Below are 10,166 nucleotides of genomic sequence, written 5' to 3' on the forward strand. Positions count from 1 at the left end.
TTCTTTGCATCAAATAGCATAGAATCAATATTCCATATCCTGGCTGAGTATCAGAATCACTTGTGGCACTTCTTAAAAGTACAGTTGATCCTTGAACCACACGGACTTGAACCGGGTGGGTTCACTTAATCTACAGTACTACTCAGTCTGGGGTTGACTGAATATGAAGATGTTCAACCATAGATACGGAAGGCCGATTGTAAAGTCATACTTGAATTTTCGACTGTGTGAGGGTCCACACCCTTAACCCCAAAGTTGTTCAAGGGTCAACTGTACATATGCCAGAGTTCAACCCCGAACTTGCTGAATCAGAATTTCCTCAACTGATTTTGATTCACAGCCAACGGCTGGAATCCCTGGGCATAAAATCATTTGACCACAGTATCTGCAACAGGATCTAGTCCAAGGTCACTTTTTTAAATAGAGAACTTGAGGTTAAGGGAGAATAAATTACTTATTCAAATTCCCAAAAAGGGTAAGAATGAACAGTATCAGGCTGCTATGTCTTTCATATTTCTATAAAGTACCTTTTATTTTCTTATATAGACATTTCCAGAAAAAAGATAACAAGTGGCATTCCAATCACTCAGTGCACACAGTTATGCATATCTTATCATCTGATCCACAGCTCCAGTTCACTAATATAGATAGATTATAATATTTAGAAAATAAAAAGAGGCAGCTCTATTTTATAAGGTAGTTCATGCCATGTACACATCAAACTATCTGGTATATAGTTAGAAGACCTTGTAAATAGCTAAAATCTTGGCTATTAATTGTGTTGTAATAAAACTTTGAGGACATGTAAATGGTACTATGTTATGTTTGATGATTTAATCAAAGAAGGGTGACCTCACTTTCCTAGTGATGGAACTTCGGTAGATGCATTCAAAGAGCTAACATAAATCTTAGCTTATTTTCTAGTAGCTAGCAAAAAACTTCCAAAATCACTTCATATTGTGGATATGAAAACACAAAATAATCAATAACCTCAGTTTTTCACTACCGCTGACTTCTAACACTCCATGGCTTCTAATACAACATTTGTATTTTTTAAAGAATTAAAAATGGACAGAGTATATACATACACAATCAGCTAAGATGCATGTTTCCACTAGTGTCTGCTTTACCTAACTAACGTCCAATATTGGAAGGGTAGGCAAAAATATTCAATATTATTATTATTTTTAAATTATACCACTCTAACCCTAATTATAAAATACAGAATACTATTTTATATTAATAATCATATCTCTTTATAATAATTTACTACATATATATTCATACTACAATCCACATTAAGGTACAAATTTTAGCGAACATTAACATTCGTGATCAAAGCCCAATATGTACGTACGAATCTGTGCACTCCATACATACATACACACAGAATGGTTTTCTAAGATGTCACTGAACGTAGCGCAAAATGTGAATTGAGATGTTATTTTGTAGAGAGTTCTAATATTATATTATTACCTGTTTTCTCTTGTTCATTTGACCCAACAGCATTCTTTTGCAACAAGATAGTCTGAGGGATGCTCTACATCATCCAGCTATGAAACAGAGTTTTATAAACCCAAGTGTCCCATAGAGACATTTACTCCAAGGAACTGGTATAATTCAAAATGTAATCTAACCAAACATGCTTCATAGTCTGGCTAGGAGAAGCAATACCATGGTTTATAGAATAGTGTCTCTGGAAAGAAAAGGAAGTGGACTCTTGGTTCTGCATAAAATCTTGTTAATCCTATTTCCATTTCCCCCTCCTACATTTGTAACAACTGAATAAACTGATTATGTTTTTTTATCTTGTAGCTGCAATCTCTGTACACAGACTGATTAAAATACTTACATTGATGTGATCAATATAGTTACCAATCAATAACGCTCCAGGAATTGATTTTTATAATCTGAGGAATTCTGCACCTTGATTCATTTATATACTATTGTCTTTTTTTCTAAAAATTAGGGATTGTTAATGTGGAAAATAAAAAAAAAAAGGATTAAGGGGGAAGGGCCACGAAGGGAAAACTGCAGTTCTCTACAGCATAACTGAGGAATACATGTGATTAAGGAAAAAGTGATGATTTGGGGGGGTGGGATAAAAGCGTGGATAATTGATAGAGAACTCGTGAAAGAGGGAAGCAATTGTAAATAGATTATTGTGGATGTGGAACTGACATTTCCAGTTATCATTACTGTTTTTTGTCCTTGACAGTTAAGATCTGAGGAATGTTAAGCAATGTTTCAATAGCTGCATGTGTAAGAAAATAATATTCCCGCCACCAGAAGCTGCTCTAGTACAGCTTCCCCCTTCTACTCTAGGCCATGGACTCTACCACACAGACACTCAAAGGCAAGAAGAGTGTTATCCCTTAAAATTGTCAGTAGTTCTCTTCCCCTCAACTCCCAGTTCCAACAGCCTCTTCCCTTTCTAATGGGCTGCCTTTAGCCTCACCTTCCTTCCCAGATCCAGCAGTTACTCCACAATAGATCTGCATTGCACGTCCTGTAAAGGAATGCAAGGTTTTGTCTTGGCGTTCAGTCTCTCTTCCAAGAGATACACACACACACACACACACACACACACACACACACACATATAATGTATAAATTTATATTACTGCCAATGGTTTCAAAGAATCACTTTTCTGGCAGAAGAAAATCAATGGATTACATTACTAATGGAGCATTGAGTCATACAGCTGACAGTATTTGGCAGATTATTAATGAGCCTTTAATCCTGGGTTGTTTGTCATGTATGAAATCAGAACTGAAGAGCACCATCTACATTAGCAAAAGCAGGTTGATAATCTTTCTATTTAAAGAACGTATGCCAATCTTTTAATTCACTTTATAATAAATGAGATTTAAAATCATTTGGGCAGAAAGTTACTAAATATCAGATATTTCCTAGAAATTTGAAACTTTAAATAGGTTTAACTGACCTTAACTACTCAGATATATTTGGAAAATGGCAAAAGACTTCAAGAAAATAAGTCAAAAGGACATTGTTTATTTTTCATGTATGAACTGAAATATAAAAAGGTCAGAGGAAAAGTAATAAATGTGAGTAATACACAGGAAACACTTTACAAAACATTTACTTTGGAAACTGCTTTTTGCTGAGTTTAACAGTGGTTGGTTGAGGTATCATATTTTTATAAAAAAGGAAATCAGCAAATAAGTCATTGAGAATATGGTTTAAAAGTTTAGAAAATTAGGGCTTCCCTTGTGGCGCAGTGGTTGAGAGTCCGCCTGCCGTTGCGGGGGACACGGGTTCGTGCCCCAGTCCGGGAGGATCCCGCATGCCGCAGAGCGGTTGGGCCCGTGAGCCATGGCTGCTGGGCCTGTGCATCCGGAGCCTCTGCTCCGCAGCGGGAGAGGCCACAACAGTGAGAGGCCCGCGTCCTGCAAAAAAAAAAAATTTAGAAAATTAAAATGTGAGAGCACATTACTTATGTCAAATTATGAAGAATAATGATTACATTAAATACAAGCTTATTAACACATTGGGTTAATAGTATAGTAAGGTATGGAATCATAAGGAACATTTTATAAGGATTTTGCATTTTTTTCCTAACTTGTTTGGAAAAACTTACACTTGATTTTAGTGAAACAAAGTATCTACACCTTCAACCAAGACATTCTGGATTTGTAGGTTGACTAACACCATTCCACCAAAATTATTTTCCCTAAACCTAATTGCTATGTAGGAAAAGGTATGAGAACGTCTGTAGCAATTTCTGTATCTGTGACAATAGTAGTAAAGATTTCAAACAAAATATTATTGAATATATATGAATATTTCAATATATATATACATATTCTATTATCAACTCATTAGCATCTAATTTTACATCCATCACATATACATTCTGTCAATGAACATAGTGAACTGAAACCGACTCTAGGGCCCATGAGATTAAAGTCAACGCCTGTTGCAATCATTCAGCATTTAGCACAAAGCTGGAATATATTAGGTCCTAGATAGTTATTGACTAGATATATGGTGTGTCCATGCCATTCTAACTCAGTGTTCTCTACCTGTATTGGTGAATTCCATGGATCTGTTCTTGTGTTTACATCCAAATGAAAAATTACTGGAAGCATTTTCAGAATTATCTGGATCTGTCTATAGCTCAATGCAGCAGCACAAACTCACTGTCCATGCCTGCGTGTGTGTTTTGAATCACACTGAGTGTGACTGCTGCTAGGCTGGCATGTTCTAGTGTAAAAAGGACAACTGTCGCATGTCCACCCTTATAGTCACATTTTACCAGCTGCAAACACTAAAATTTCCTTTTAAAGTGATGACTGGGAGGTGAAAAATAGTTTAATAGAATGAAACTCAAAGGGAAGAGTGTTATCCCTTAAAATTCTGTCAGTAGTTCTCTTCCCCCTCAATTCCCAGTTTGAACAGCCTCTTCAGTTATTGAAGTTACTGAGGCTTTTAATGGTATTTCATGAAATCAACAAACTGCATCAGAATTACTTTTCACAAACTAATAAAAAAGAACATGGACAGACACTATTTGAATGATGACTTCCACTACCTGAAAGCAAAAATACATTATGAATCATCATATGAGCTAAAGTACGTCATGTCTTCAGTACAGAAGGGCGGTAGAGCACTGAGATCTTTCACGGATGTCGGGACACAGACACGGCGCACTCGAAAGGGAACCTGCATCTCGTCAACTAGTGTGTTCTCAGTGACAAGGGACTGTGTTTAAGACAAAAAGCATAATCGGGTGCATAATTGGAACTTCTTAATTTTAATAGTTTTATAGTTGTATTTGCATATATTTACAAATTGTCTGGTTTACAGTTATAAAAACATACCAATTTCTATGCCTGGTTTTATGTTTATGCATATTAAACTAAAATTATAATAGTAATTTATCACCATTGGGTGTCTTTGATTTTTTTTCCTTCTAAAGGAAATAGAGTTTAAATATATATTCAACATCTACTCCCACTCATTTTTTTAATTTGGAGAAATAATGAGACTAAAGCTTTTCATAGGCCACTCAATATTTTAATTTATATTTTTGAGCCCCTACTATGTGAAATTTAGCATCACAAGTTGAACAGTCTTTGTTCTAATGGAGCTCATGGTCCAGCCAAACTTCCCAAACTACCCAGAGAGGAATCCAATTCAGAGTGTCACTCTCTGCTATTTATAAGCTCTGTGTTTGATCATGTTACATACTTTAATTCACAATTTCTTTATCTGTGAAATATGGGTAATAATAATCAAATCTAATCCAGTATCTGTAATAATGAGGTAATGCAGAGTGAACAGCCCAGAGATATAGAATATTGATGTATCACTTTTCACTACCTCTCATTAAATGATTTATACATATGTATACACACACACACACACACACACACACAAAACACAGAGAGTGAGATAAGCCACCGACTGCTGCTACTTATGGTCTACTTCCTTACGATTATACCATTGATCCTACTTCATCTATTAATTTTCAAAGAAGGAATTATATGTAACATTTACTAGCACTTAGCTACAAAAGAAATACAAATATGAGGAGCTTACAGAACAAGTTTTTATGTTAGTACCTATAAAATACCTGTCATATAATAGGTGCTCAATAGAAATATGCTGAATGAATGAATGAGAGCTAATCATTGACACGGAGTCAGAACTTATTGTCTAATATCAGTTGTGTAACTATTAGTTCTGTAACATTTGTAAATTAATGAAGGGAACTGAAAGTCAAAACAGTTTTTGCAGATTATAGCATGAGAATTTTTATTTGTTGACTCTGCATTTCTCATGAGTAATACTGTGATAGCTAATTTTTATATGTCAACTTCAAAGGGGGTACCCAGATATTTAGTCAAATGTTATCGTTTGTGCCTGAAAGGGTGTTTTTCCATGAGGTTAACATTTGAAATAGTAGACTAAGTAAAGCAGATTGCTTTCCTTAAAGTCGATGAGCCTCATACAATCATTTGAAGGCCTGAATAAAATAAAAATGCTGACCTTCCTCTGAGTAAGCAGGAACTCCTCTTGCCTGACTGCCTTGGAGCAGGGACATTGTTTTTTCCTGCCTTCAACTTGAATTTCCTGGGTCTTGAGCCTCCTGGCCTTTGGACTGGACCTACACCATGGACTCTCCTGGTCTCAAGTACGGCAACTGCAGATTTTGAGACTTGTCAGCCTCCATAATCACGTGAGCTAATTCCTTATTTTATATAATATACAAATATATCTTCTATTGGTTCTGTTTTTCTGGAGAATCCTAACATAATACCAACACTGACCACAAACATTTCAAAGAAACCTTCATCTTATAGTCCTATATTGATATTTTAAAAGACATTATCTTAGCACAGACCAAGTTATAAACTATAAAATTTGATTATCAAATTTTTTTAATTTCGGGGGCTTCCCTGGTGGCACAGTGCTTAAGAAACCACCTGCCAATGCAGGGAACATCCGTTTGAGCCCTGGTCCGGGAAGATCCCACATGACACGGAGCAACTAAGCCCATGTGCCACAACTACTGAGCCGGCATGCCACAACTACTGAAGCCCAAGCACCTAGAGCCCGTGCTCCGTAACAAGAGAGGCCATCGCAATGAGATGCCCATGCACTGCAACAAAGAGGAGCCCCCACTCGTTGCAACTAGAGAAAGCCCACATCCAACAAAGACCCAATGCAGCCAAAAATTTAAAAATAAAATAAATACATTTAAAAAATAAAATTTAAAATTTTTCTAAAAACATCATCTGCTCTGAAGTTTTTTCATTCTGTGTTTGTATTTAGCTTTACATTCCTCATTAAAGAAAAACTGGATGCAATGTTTTTGTTTAGATATATGTATATTTCCTTCATGGAAATTTGAGGTTCCAGTTCATGCTAGTTTATTGATTTCCCTTTAAAAAGTTAGATTTTAAACCTTAGGTTTCTCTTAGTTATAACATGTATTTTAACATTATCTTCTAACCTAGGGAGTAATGATGAGGGATAAAAAATCTGAGAAACACCATTATCACCCCTTAGTAGACATACAACCATTCAATAGTATTATTTTAATATTTGAAGAGTAAAGTTGTCCAGATAAATTAATTATTAAATGATCTTGGGACATAAGGAGAAAATGTTCTACAAAATCAAGATTTCTTCTATTTAAATAGATTCTTCCAGTGAAGTCTACAATGGACTCTTCCAAGGAAATTTTTGAAGGATTGCAATTATATTAAGACTAAACACTGGTGTTAAGCAAACATAGAATACAATTTTATCTCACTGAGAAACTGATCATGTAGTTCTTTTCCATCTCTAATGTATGATCCTATCATTAACATCAACTTATCAAATAGACATTGTTATTATTCTATTTCTTTACAGACTCAACAATTAAATGCCTCTAAAATTGCTCAGATAAGTGTACAAAGTGACAGTTGATATTTGATCCTTTGCTTCCTTCATAAACAATGATTATAGCACAGCATGAGCTTTCAAAGAGAAATAAAGGGACCCCCCAAAAAAGTACATTAGTCAAAGTCATGGTAATAAAACTGTAAGTGAAAACAGCTATTTTATCCAAAAACTTTAAAACCATTGAGAGCACTTAAAACAGTCCATCACTCTTTCTTGTACCTTGAGAACAGAGACCATGTCTGATTCTTCTGTGTATCTCCAGAGTCAAACACTGACACATATTTGGAATACTGTCTAGAAATGGCTGTTGAATTAATTAATTATAAATACCTAGATTGGTCTTATGTCTTCCACTATAACATCCTTAACGTCTAAGAAAATATTGACTTATACATGTGTAATATCTTATACGTATTTACTGGAGACAAGAAAGGGAGAAAAACAGTAGTTTTTTGTTTTGTTTTGTTTTGGTCTGCTTCTCCACTAGAATACAAACCTCATGGGAACAGACTTTGTCTTTCTTTGTTACTAATATATGCCCAAATCCCATACCAGTGCCTGGGCCATACTAAGTAATCAATAAATATTTACTGAATGAATGAATGAAAGATAATTTGAGATCAATGGTATTTCCTACCACTGTGGCTCATTCCATACAACATCATTGAGGGGTTAAAAAAAATGCTTGCTGAGTGGCAGTGAAAGGACAAATGAGGCTGGAGGGGATAAATACATCCACACAGTTAAGCTCTTTCTCTAAGAATACACCTAAGCCTTTTGTTTTCTGACAAACAAAAGAGAAGTCTGCACTTACCCAAGACGAAGGAAAGTGCTAAATCACGTGAAAGGGACTCCGAGACAGGTACCGCAGGCCCCGCGGCTTCGCCTTCACCTTGGCCTTCACACCCACCACGCTGCCCGCGCCGCCCTCGCAGGTGCGCCAGAGCTACCACGCCGACTGCGAGGCCGCCGTCAACAGCCATTTCACCCTGCAGCTCCACGCCTCTTTCGTGTGCCTGGCCGTGGCCTTTTACCTCCACCGCGACGACGTGGCCTTGAAGCACTTCAGCCGGTTCTTCCTGCGCCACTGTGGGCCCAGGGCCTGAAGCGCCTGCAGAACCAGCGCGGGGGGCCGCCTCAACTTCCAAGACATCAGGAAGCCAGTCAGTGACGAGTGCAAGAGCGGCCTCAAGGCCATGAAGTGCGCCTTGTTCCTGGAGAAGCTAGCGACCCGGAGCCTGCTCCACTGCACCAGCTGGCCACCGACAAGTGCGACCCCCACCTGCTCCACTTCCTGGCAACTCACTACCTCAGCCAGTAGGTGGCGCTCATCAGACAGCTGGAGGGTCATGTCACCACCCTGAGCATGATGGGGGCCCCAGACATCGAGCTGGCAGGGTAACTCTTTGACAAGCTCACCCTGGGCGACAGCGACAAGAAGAAATGAGCCTGGACTGGACTTCCCCAGAGCCACGGGGTGACCAGAGCCCTGGTCACCATGCCTGCCATGCAGACGGCAAGAGTGCCCTTGCAGAAGAAGTTCACTTAAGTTTTGGTTTTGTTTTTTTTTTTTTGGCAACAAGGGCAGGACTCTCTTTTCCTGGACTTTATTTTATCACTTAAGTTTTTTTCTTCCAGTTTTTCCGTTTCTTCCAATAAAGTTATTGGTTCATAAATAAATAAAGGTCTCTGGTTGATTCATGTGGGCAAATCTCTCATTTTTTAAGTTTTAAAACAGGTATCCAGGAGTTTCTGAACACAGCCATACCCCAACCAGATGCAGCTCAGGATCTCCACAGTGGGAGGGAGAAGGTGTTCCATGGGGCCCTGGAAAACACAAAATCAGTCTTCCCCTTATAAATAATGTAGGTATATGGGGGTAGACTGGGGTGGGGTGGGGTGAGGTAGGGGTACCTGGTGAACGTGGGTGCATGTGCATAGTGAAAGTATAGAACCATAGCCTGAAAATCATGATTGCAGTTGCCTCCGGGGAACAAGTGAAGGGAATGGGATTGGGCAGGGATTAAAATAAAGGGTGTCTGCAGTTTCACCTGAAATGTTTATGTGCATTAATTATGCAAATACTAATGGTTAAGTATGAGTAGCAAGATGGGGGGTGGAGGGGTTTGGAAGTCTGAATGGTGGAGTATCTCTTTGACAAGTTCACTCTGGGCAACAGTGATAATGGAAAAATGAGTGTTAGGCTGTCTTGCTCAGAAACACGGAGGTGACCTCCCATGGTCACCAATGCCTGGCATGCATGTTGTAATAACAAAACATCCACTTATATATGTTTTCTTTCTTTGTATCATATGTATATATGCATGCTTGTGTGTGTGTGTGTATACATATATATATGTATAAACATATATATATAGATATATAGATATATAGATATATTTTAACTCCAACAAGCAGCAGAGCTCATTTTGAAGTTCATTAGGAAGACGCCCTTTGTTGAAAAGCAGTTCGGCGATCACATTACTGGAAATGATATAGCTGCTTCCTAGACCTTTCCTGAGCCTGGCTGTATTTCTGCCCTTGGGTTTCACATATCCAACTTTGATTTAGTTTTTGTTATTTGCTACCAAGAGAACCTAAGCTAATATGTCTTATTATCAACACACTTTTACCAGCCTCCACTGTATTTACACTAGAGTAAATAGCTCTTCTAGGGTAGTAAATGACATTCTCCCCTTTATCCCTACTACAGAGTCCACTGAAAGGAAAAAGGATCAAGGGTGGA

General features: G+C 37.8%; 1 pseudogene across 1 annotated transcript; it reads left to right on the top strand.

Moving 5' to 3' along the window:
- The first annotated feature begins 4,520 nt into the window (after nucleotides 1-4,520).
- Nucleotides 4,521-9,272, top strand: LOC309808810 (ferritin heavy chain-like; annotated as a pseudogene). Its single transcript has 2 exons — nucleotides 4,521-4,597; nucleotides 8,283-9,272. The product of its transcript is annotated as a ferritin heavy chain-like (transcript).
- The last annotated feature ends 894 nt before the right edge of the window (nucleotides 9,273-10,166 follow it).

This window comes from Mesoplodon mirus (assembly GCF_964341445.2).
Source record: "Mesoplodon mirus genome assembly, chromosome: 7".
Taxonomy (NCBI): domain Eukaryota; kingdom Metazoa; phylum Chordata; class Mammalia; order Artiodactyla; family Ziphiidae; genus Mesoplodon; species Mesoplodon mirus.